The sequence below is a fragment of the Arvicola amphibius genome, chromosome 7 (assembly GCF_903992535.2).
Source record: "Arvicola amphibius chromosome 7, mArvAmp1.2, whole genome shotgun sequence".
NCBI lineage: Eukaryota > Metazoa > Chordata > Mammalia > Rodentia > Cricetidae > Arvicola > Arvicola amphibius.
The window spans coordinates 119,728,512-119,739,825 of record NC_052053.1 but is presented as its reverse complement, the minus strand read 5'-3'; positions in this window follow the sequence as shown (position 1 = coordinate 119,739,825).

Genomic DNA, 11,314 nt, shown 5'->3' with positions numbered 1-11,314 from the left:
CAGCACAGCTATCAAAATAAAATACTAAATAGAGATGGCACCCAACCCCAGCACGAATGCCACCTACTATAAACTCAAAGACTGCTGATGAGAACATAAAGTGGCTCTGGACTAGGCATTTTCATTTGTTTTGATTATTGTTTGTTTGTTGTGTGTCAGGCTCTCTATTCCAGGCTGACTTCAGACTCCCTAGAGGAGGATGACCTTGAACTCCTGATCCTCCCGTCTCTACCTTTAGGCTTGTGCCACCTCACCAGTTTATAGGTGCTGGAAATCCAACACTTGGCTTCTTGTGTGCTCTACCAATTGAACTGTATCCTCAGGGTGGATATGTGTGTGTGTGTGTGTGTGTGTGTGTGTGTGTGTGTTCTCTAGCAGGGACTGGAGAGATGGCTCAGTGGTTAATTAAGAACACTGACTGCTCTTCCAGAGGGCCATGGGTTCAATTCCCAGCACCCACATGGCGGCACACAACTGTCTGATCTGACAACTCCAAGATCTGACACCATCACACAGATACACATACAGGCAAAACACTGATGCACACACACACAACATAAAAATAAATAAATTATTTTAAAAATGTTCTCTAGTAATTTTACTTCTGGGTCCTTATAAAAGAGAGATTTAAAAAAAAATCAGATTCTGAGCAAAAACCCACGTATGAGTGTTCATAGCTTTGTTCTCGACTCCTCTCCTAGTTTGGTTTCATCTTGACACAGCTGAGAGTTATCTGAGGGACCTTCAGTTCTTGGCATTGCCCAGTCAGACTAGCCTGTGGACATGCTGGTGAGGCATTTTCTTAATTGCTCAGCCCACCGTGGGCAGTACCATACCTAAGCAGGTGGGCCTGGGCTGTATAATGTATAAGAAAGCTATCTGAGCAAGAGAAATAAGGGGAGGTGGGAGAAGCCCTGACTTCTCCCAGTGATGGATTATAACCTGGAAGCACAGGGCAAATGAATCCTTTCCTCCCCCAACAGAAAGGCAAGCTACAACAAGTGCCCAGCACAGAAATAATTCATATGTGAAGCATTAAAACAGACTGTGGTGCATGTATATCGTGAAATAATATTTAGCAATAAAAAGGAACAAACTTATCTATACAACGACCTGGATGAACTTTAAGTGCTCGTAATTTATGTTAAGAAAACCTTTCGAAGGTTTACATACTGTGTGATCCTATTAGCATAACAATCTTAAAATCGCAAAACTAAGGCGATGAAGAGCAGTTTGGTGGCTTCCAGGACTTGCTGGGAGGCAGAGAGGCAAGTGTAGGCCTGTTGCGCTTGGATCCACGTTTCTGCTAAAGCCGTGCAAATTTTTAGGTTTTTGCTTACTTTTATTTTATGTGCATTGGTGTTTTGCCCGCATGTATGTCTGTGTGAGGGTGCTAGATCCCCTGGACCTGGAGTTACAGACAGTTGTGAGCTTCCACGTGGGTGCTGGGAATTGAACCTAGGTCCTCTGGAAGAGCAACCAATGCCCTTAACCTCTGGGCCATCTCTCTAGCCCTGTTGTGTATTTTATGCACACGACACACTTATGTTTTTTAAAACTGCATAACTGTATGGGGTGCATTCATGTCTATTTGCTGAGTTTTATATTGTATCATACATAGACGCAAGTTGTTATCATTGGGGGTACCTGGGTGAAGGGTACGTAGCTCTGCTCTGCACAATTGATGTTGACAGTCATGTCAAAATAAAAAGTTACCATAGGGCCAGGGACGTGACTCAATTTTAGAGTTCTTGTCTAGAATGTGTGAAGCTCTGGTTTGATCCTAATGTGACTAAAACAAAGTTTATGTTGTAGAAACTGAAACAATGAACTTGGCTGACGTGTGGGGAGATGCACCTGAATTCATATCCCTTGATAGCTTAAGGCAGATGGATCAGGAGTTCAGGATCATTCTTGGCTACGTGTCAAGTTTGAGGACTACTTGAGACCCTGGACTACCTGAGTCTCAAAACAGCAAGCAAAACCCTTTTAGAGTCCCGACTACAGTGGGTCTTTATTGAATCCCACTGATGTTCTTTCCAAAGAACAGTGGAGAAAACAATGAGAGCAAGCACAAAGAAATTGTGGAGAGACATTAGATTCGTTGTTCTGTCTGGGGTGAAAACTGTGAATTTTTTATCTTTGTCATTTTTTTACATGCATTTGCGTGCATGCACGCTCATGCGACGACACACATGTGGAGGTCCAAGGACAATTCGCAAGAGTCAGTTCTCTCCTCCCCTCATGTGGGTCCTGAGGTTTGAGCTGAGGCTGTCAGGCTTGACACACAGAGCCTTTACCCTCTGAGCCATCTCTCTGCTTCCCCTGCCTTCCCACGGCTGCTCCCTTTTAAGGTCCCACCGCTTAGGTTGGCCCAAGTATGGCTGCAAACTCACGATCCTCCCTCTGGAGCTTGCCAAGTGCTCGCACGGCAAGCGTGTATCACCACGGTGGGCTGAGGGGTGTCTGTTCTCAAGTACAGACCGGTCGTCTTGAATACCCCGCCCTCCTCACCAATGAATTAGTGTGCTAAAGTCTGTGCCAGCGCCAAGCGCGTCTTCTCTTCCCCGACGAGTAAAGGAACTCTGTTTCCCTTAAAAAGGAGGAGAGGAAATAGATGAGTCAGTGCAACAAAGGAGGGGGACCAGAAATGACACCCACCGGGATGAAAACAAGAGAGGCAGCGCTGTGAAGCAGAAGGGGACTGTGACTCACTGGTCATGCCACTCAACCACCAGGGCACTATTTGAGGAAAATCCTTTACATCTCTGTGTCTGTCTCATTTCCATAGAAGTTTCATTATTGATTTATAAACAACACTGCATAAGGCAGATTATTGGGACTTAAAGTCTGCGGCTAGGTCAGGAGTGGCGGCACGGGCCTATAGTCCTGGCACACAGGAGAGAGAGTCTGAGGAGCATGGTCTGAGATCAGCCTGGGCACTCGAGTCCAAACAGAAGAAGATTATAAGAAGTATGATTCGGAGAAAATGTGTGCGAGGGAACACATTTAGTTCAGTGGTTCTCAACCTGTGGGTCATGACCCTTTCACACCGGGAAGCACAGCTATTTACGTTGTGATTCATCACAGTAGCAAAACTACAGTTGTGAAGTAGCAATGAAAATAATTTATGGTTGGGGTCAGCACAGCATGAGGAGCTGTACTGAAGGGCCGCAGCATTAGGAAGGTTGAGAACCACGGCCTCAGTTAGTGCCTAAGTGTGATGTGATGGGTAGAAATAAAATGGAATGATAGATCTAAGTAGAGAGGCTAATACATGCGTCTTTTGGCAATGGGAATCTTGTGCAGCTCGGGCTTTCCACTTACTCTTTGTTCTTTCTGAGTTGTGGGGATGGAGCATTGGCTCAGCAGTTAAGAGCACTGGCTGCTCCTGCAGAGAAACGGGTTCAGTTTCCCGCACCTACATATGGCTTACAACCTTTTAGAAATCTAGCTCCAAACTGGGCGGTGGTGGTGCATGCCTTTAATCCCAGCACTCGGAAGGCAGAGGCAGGCAAATCTCTGTGAGTTCTAGGCTAGCCTTGTCTACAAAATAAGTTCCAGGACAGCCAGAGCTGTTACACAGAAAAACCCTGTTTCAAAAAAAAAAAACCAACCAACCAAACAACAACAAGAAAATACTTCACTGGGTGATGGTCTTAGTTACTTTTCTACTGCTGTCACAAAACACCATGACCTAAGCAGCTCGTTAAAAAAAAAAAAAAAAAAAAAGCATTTACTTTGGGGCTCTGCTTCCAGAGAGTTAGAGTCCCCCAAGAATACCATGGTGGGGAGCGTGGCGGCATACGGGTAGACATGATGCTGGTGCAGTAGCTGAGAGTTTTCACAGTTGATCAAGAAGCATGAGGCTGGGAGAGAAACTGGGAATGACCTGAGCTTTTGAATCCTTAAAGCCCACTCCCAGTGACACAGCTCTTCCAACAAGACCACACCTTCTAATCCTTCCTGAACAGTTCCGCCGACTGGGCACCAAGCATTCAAAGGCATGAGCCTGTGGGGGCCATCCTCATTCAGACGGCACAGCGCGCCCCCCCCCCACACCAGTCCTTATGTCACCTCCACTCCACGCGAGGTCACACAGACACAACTGAGCATCGTTTTGCGCCTCCACTCTACGCGAGGTCACACAGACACAACCGAGCATCGTTTTGCTTTTTCCTTTACGGTTCTAAGGATGACGCTGGCAGTTTCCCGTACAACTCAAAGTCTATGCCTCTGATGAATTACGGTTCCAAGTCAGACTGGGCGGTGCACACCTTTTAATCTCAGCAATTAGGAAGAGGCAGAGGCAGGCGGACCTCCGTGAGTTCAAGGCCAGTCTCATCTACAGAGTGAGTTTCAGGAAGAAAAAAAAAAGAGGAAAGAAAAGAAGGAAGGAAGAAATAAAGAAAAAAAATTATGGGTCCAGTAAATTAACTCTGTCATAACTCTATAAAGTTCAGACCAGGTATGGTGTCCCATATTTGTAATCCCAACTTGACTCAGCAGTTTGAGACAGGAGGATCACCACAAGTTTGAGGCCATTCTGGGTTATAGAGTAAGATCTTGTTCCTAAATTAATTATTAAAATAAATTCCAGATAACCCTAACTATTGATAATAAACTCTTGACTATCTTCTAGCTATCTGCTTATATTTATTTTATTTAAATGGTACCAATTTATGATGCAGCTAATTGTTTACTTTAAGGAAAAAGTTTATTGTTACCTGCGAGAGGCAGTCCTGTGCATACTGGCTGGTCCCTTTCTTTCAAGCACTATTTAGAAATACAGATAACACATTTTCTTTCTATTTTTTTTTCTTTTCATGGTCCTGTGGATCAAACCCTGGGCATTGCATGTGCTAGGCAAGTCCTCTCTGCCACTGAACTCCATCCCCAGCCCTGCAATTAACCTGGTAACAGAGGAGTCATTTCCAGCCTCATCCTGTGATTTTTATATGTCAAAAATTGAGGTGGCACTGGACAAGCAGAGGCAGACTCATCTCTGTAACTTCAAGGCCAATCTGGTCTACATAGTGAGTCAGGTCAGCCAGTGATATATATAGTGAGACCCTGTTTAAACACATTCTGAGGCAGGCAGTAACAATAGCCCTCTCGGATACAACTTACACAATTGCATTCCTTATTGAATAGACATATATTCTGAACAAACCAGTGCTTTTGTTTGTTCCAGATGGATCTTCACTGTGTTAGCCTGCAGTTTGCTTGCTGCACAGACCAGCATGCTGGCTAGTTTTATGTCAACCTGACACAAGCTAGAATGGCCTGAGAGGAGGGAACCCAAAAAAATTTGAATGCATGCGGTCATTTTCTTAATCAGTGATAGACTGGGTGGGTGTAGACACCCCTGAAGTGTTGGTCGTGGGTTCTGTAAGAAAGCAGGTTGAACAAGCCAGAAAACAGCACCCCTCCATGACACCCTCCTTCTGCACCAGCTCTGCTTCCAGGTTCCTGAAGGTTTGACTTTGATGCACTGTGATTCAGGATATTAAGCCAAATAAACCCCTTCCTCTCCAAGTTGTTTTTGGCCAGGGGATTTCATCACAGCAATAGTTAACTCCAACTAAGGCAACCAGGCTGGCCTCGAACGTGAGGCAATACTGTCTTGCCTCCAGAATGCTGGGATCACAGGCCTACACCAGCACATTCAGTGCGAAGGGATGGACGCTTGGGAAAATAACGATGCTGCTTTTCTCATTTCCTTTATAAGAATTCACGGGGTCACGAAATCGGACCTCTCCTGTCCTGAATCATGGAGTAACACCCTCCTGGTGAAACCAGAGGAGCACGGACAGAAGCCCGGGCTTGTCGCCCTGCTTTCTTGGTAGTAGGGTTGGTTAATGCATCTATAAAGCAAGGCTTAAACTAGAAGCTTGCCAGAGAAACGACTGTTTCATAGCTCAGACACGTGCCCTGTGCTCTGGGAAGATTTGTGTTCCTAACACACTCCCGGGAGTGATGGGAATTAATTCTCATCAGCCGGGCCATTGTCTTCACGCGCTCATCTGGCGGCACCTGTCACTTCGTATTTGCATTGTGTATTTCCTTGGTGGCTTCTCTCATTAGACTGCTAGATCCTCAAGGACAAATACGTGACAAGCGGTAAGCCTCCATAGGTGTATACTATTCTTTACTATTCTTTATTGTACTTTAATTAACTTACTGTGAGGGAGGCAAGTGCCACGTGCACCCGTGGAGGTCCGAGGAAAACTTGTAGGATCCAGTCCTTTCCTCCCACTGTCCAGGGATCAAACCTGGGCTATGGGGTTAGGCGGCAAGCACCTTTGCCTGCTGAGCCATCTCAATGGACCCCCAAATACTGAGTAGTGAATTTTTAATATTCCAGCTCTACTCTGATCATGTCCACTAGTAAAGCTTCACATATCTTTCTTAGCGAGTATTCACGTGTCTGTGCACACGTGTGCAGGTGCCCTGGAGCTGGAGTCGCAGGTGGTTGTAAGCCACCTCTTGTGGGTATTAGGGACCAAACTCTCACCCTCTGCAAGAGTAAGTAAGTACTCTTCACTGCCGAGCGTCTCTCCAGCATGGCTCCATACATTTCTAAGGAATTCTATTTTAATTTAGAAGCTGTCAAGGTTATTTTCAACTCCTTTGTGTTTTCCTGTGGCTTATGCCATGATTGTTATTTAAATTTTCTTATTTCGTCCTAAGTCTGTAAGAGAGTGTTTTAAGAGGAAACTGATTCATATGTCAAGAGGGCAGATCACAGAATTTAATCACCCATGAACTATTACTCAGAGGTGGTGTGAACCTGACTACCTGTGCAGGCTTTTACCAAGCTGGGATGAAAGACATTAAGAGCATTGCGTCATCGTCAACAGTGAAGCCATGTTCTGCAGGCATGGATTTAAAATATGTTGACAATGCCATTTCAAGTGTTCTGAGAAGACTGCTCTCAGCAAAATCAGAAATCAGTTACATTCTTCAAAAATATTTGTATTATCATTTTATGCATGTGTGTGTGTTGCCTGCATGTGTATCTGTGCAGCACATGACTCACAACCACCTGTGCCCACAGAGGCCAGAGCAAGGTGCGGGATCCCCAGGAGCTGGAGTTACAGACAGCTGTGAGCCACCATGTGGGGGCTTGGAATTGAACCCAGGTCCTCTAGAAGAACAATCAGTGCTCTTAACTACTGAGCCATCGCTCCTGCCCCAGGAATCACTTAGATTTTACTAATTACATTAATTATTTCCAGCAAAATATACCGCTGGTTAATTGACCTTAACTACATTTTAGGAAGTTTTTTGTTTTGTTTTACTGTTGAGATTATTGATTAGTTCCCAATATATTTTATCTCTAAATCATGACTGTTATTTCATGGTGAAACCACGTTTTTGGGTGATATGCTGGTACACACATGTAATCCAAGTGTTTGGAAACCATGGACTGGAGGCCAGTTTGGGTAGCTTCACAAAGTCCTACCTTGAAATAGAAATTTAAGCGAACTGGCACAGTTCCTGTCCAGGCTTGGTCTTGGTGCACATCTGTAATCCTAATGTCTGGAAGGTAGAGGCTGGAGAATCAGAAATTCCAGGACATCCTTGGCTACTGGGCTATTTGAGACCCTGTTTTAGACTTACAAGGAGAGAGGCAGGGAGAGGGAGAGAGAGAAGAAGGGAGGGGCGGAGTTGAATTCTGGAGCTGAAGCTCAGTCTGTAGAATGCAAGAGGCCTTGGGTTCAGTCTCTAGCACCTCATAAACCAGGGTGTGGTGACACATGCCTGTCATTCCAGCATTCAGAGAATGGGGAAGCAGAAGGGTCAGAAAATCAAGATTACATTCTTGAGGAAACCTTGAGCTACATATGATGCACAGTTAATAAACACTCAGGTAGAAATTGGGGTTCAACCTGAAGATCCAAAAAGCAAAACAGCCAGCTACTGGCTCTTACCTCTACCTCAGTCTGAAATGGCAATCCTGCCTCCAGGAATCTCAGAAAGAGACCCTATCTGAGAGTTGTCTCCTCCTGTTTCATAATCTTCTCTAGGGCTGGGATTAAAGGCGTGAACCACTGGAATTAAAGGCATGCACCGCCTGGTTTCTATGGCAAACTAGTGTGGCTACTGGAATTAAGTGTGTGTGTTACCACTGCCTGGTCTGTAAGGCTGACCAGGGGGATTGTTTTACTCTCTGATCTTCAGGTAAACTTTACTTATTAAGTTTTTTTTTGTTTTGTTTTGTTTTTCGAGACAGGGTTTCTCTGCAGCTTTTTTAGAGCCTGTCCTGGACCTAGCTCTTGTAGATCAGGCTGGCCTCGAACTCACAGAGATCCGCCTGCCTCTGCCTCCCAAGTGCTGGGATTAAAGGCATGCGCCACCACCGCCCGGCTAACTTTACTTATTAAAATACAAACAAAATGCCACTACTTATATGAGACCCTCAAAAATTAGGAGATTAAATAAATAAATCCACACACTTTCCTTAAATCCCCATCATTCAATCCATAAATAGTCCACATTTTCCTCTGTTAATTTTCCTAGTATGGCTGTTACCACAGTTCTTTTTTGGCTAACTCATTGCTTGAGATATGTCTCTGTGTACTTTCCCTTCTTTCCCGCAGCGCTCCTCATGACAAGGTTGGCTTGTTTTGCAAGTAGATAAGGTCCTATCAGAATGGTCGCGCGCGCGTGCGTGCGTGCGTGCGTGCGTGCGTGCATGTGTGTGTGTGTGTGTGTGTGTGTGTGTGCGTGTAGGTCAGAGGGTAACCTTGGATTGCTCCTCAGGCACCATCTACATTGTTTTTTGTGTTTGAGGAAGGGTCTTTCCTTTTTGTTTTGGCTGCTGAGTGTGTACTCCAAGTTAGCTTCCCAAGGGTCACCTGACGGCCTCCCAGCTTACCACTGGAGTGCTGGGATGACGACGTGTGCCATCCGACCTTTTATGTGGATTTTGGGGATCAGGCTCAGGTCATGAGGCTTATATGGGGTGGTGGTTTGAATGAGAATGGCCTCTAGGCTCATAGATTTCAATGTCCGGCTCCCAGTTGGTGGAGTGTTTAGGAGGTATGGCCTTGTTGGAAGAGCTGTGTCACAGGGGGTTCCAGAAGCTAAATTGATCTGCCCTCAGTCAGACAACTCCTAAGTGGTAGAAACAACATGAACATAATAGTCAACTCAGCTCTGTCTGTCTCTCACCACTCTCCAAACTATTACTACATATACGTGTTACATGTAGGTACGTGTTCAAGTACATATACACGTGTGGAGGTCAGAGGTCAATGCTGGGTGTCTTCCTCAGTCTTTCTACACCTTATTTTTTTCAAGACAGGGCTTCTCACTGAACCCAGAGCTCACTGATCCTGCCATACTGGCTATCCAGCGAGTGAGCTCCCTGATTCTGCTGTGCTGGCTATCCAGTGAGCTCTCTGGCATCACCTGCCTCTGCTTCGCCGGCCTTAGGATTGCAGGCATACCACCACCCCCAGCTAGCTTTTCATGTGCGTCCTCAGGCTTGTATAGCAAGTATTTTATTGACAGAACCATCTCTCCCGGGCACCGCCATATTATTGCCTACATTTTAGATTTAATTTAAGTGTACGATACTTTGCCTGCATGGATGTCTGTGTACCGTGTGTCTGCCTGGTACCCACAGGGGTCAGAAGTGGGAAGTGGGTGGGTGCTCTGGAGCTGGAATTATAGATGGTCATGAGCTGCCATGTGTGTGCTAAGAACCAAATTAGCAGGTCACTGGTGGAGCAACAAGAGCTCTTAAACTGCTGAGCCACCCACACACACACCTATCTTAACCACAGATGTGGTTACGGCACAGGCTCAAAGGGCATTGTACATTCTGGAGGTGACGTGCTATCACAGGCTTTGTTATTAGACCCATTCCGGCACACGGCAACCATTTTAGCTTTGGTGAGTCACCACCTACTTCATGCCTACCCGAGCATCCTTGGGTGCTCCATCTTTTGTGGAAATGCTAACACTCATCTGAGGGTGTGCTATGGAGACTCGGTATCATATTTCTAAAGAGCATGACACAGAGTAGCAGTCAACAAACCACTTGCTTCTTTTATATGATGACTTTTGGCTTCATGCAATGGAAACACTGAGCTACACTGGGCTTTAGGGTTTTCTCGATTGTCCTGATGTCTATCAACCAGAAACACTATTGCTAGAGATGTATTTGTCAGAGTATGAGACCTGGGTTGTTGATGGGTTTTCTTTTCTGGCTTAGAAAATAAGATTGCTAGTCTAGAGGTGTACACCTTTAGCTCCTGCATTTATGAGGCAGAGACAAGCTCCCTGTGAGCTCCAGGCCACCAGAACTATACAGTGAGACCCTCTCTCAAAAACAAAACAACAACTTAAAACTAATGAATAAGGCCAGGTGGTGATGCATGCCTTTAAATTCAGCACACCCAGGCAAATCTCAGTGAGTTGGAGGCCAGCCTGGTCGACAAAGCGAGTTCCAGGACAGTCAGAGATGTCATACAGAGAAACTCAGTCTTGAAAAAACAATAAAATAAATAAAAAAATAAGATTATCATGGTCAAATATCACTTAGACAAATGCTAAGTCTATTAACGAGATCTAAAAATTTCATGTGAAATAAATGAATGATATAGCATAAAAATGTGTGAAAGATTCACAGACAGGAATATCCATTTTAAGTGGATGAAAAAGAATAAGCAGAGTTTACTAAGTTACTTCTGACTGTTATATTTGATTTATTAAATGCTGAGAATATGGGTCCAATTTAAGTTTTATAATTTGATGCAATAATGAAAAGAGAATATGATTATCTGTACTTTTAAATATACAGTTACATTTGCCTATGTGTTTATTTATATTTGTATATCTATGTCTTTATTCTATTTATTTTTTTTACATCAATATGTGTTTTGTCCACTGTATGTGTGTAACACGTGCATGCCTGGTGTCCAGGGAGGCCAGAAAAGGTTGCAGATCCCTTGGAACTAAAGCTATACACAGTTGTGAGCCATCATGTGGGTGCTGGGAGCCAAGGCAGCAAGTGCTCTGAGATTATTTTGTCTAAATGTTTACTGTATTTAGACAAGCTCTCATTAGCTAAATAAATAAAGGCTGGCCTTGCACAGTCTCTTCCTCCTGCTTCAGGCCCCTAAGCCATGGGATTGTAGGTGTGCACTACCTCACCTGGCTAATGTGTCAGATTAAAAAGTCTGATTCGTCATATATTTATTTTTGCAGATTTGGGATTGAACCCAGGGCCTCACACATGCCAGGCGGATGCTCTCCCACTGGGCTCCGTCCCCAGCCTCCTTTTTACTTTCTGTTTTGA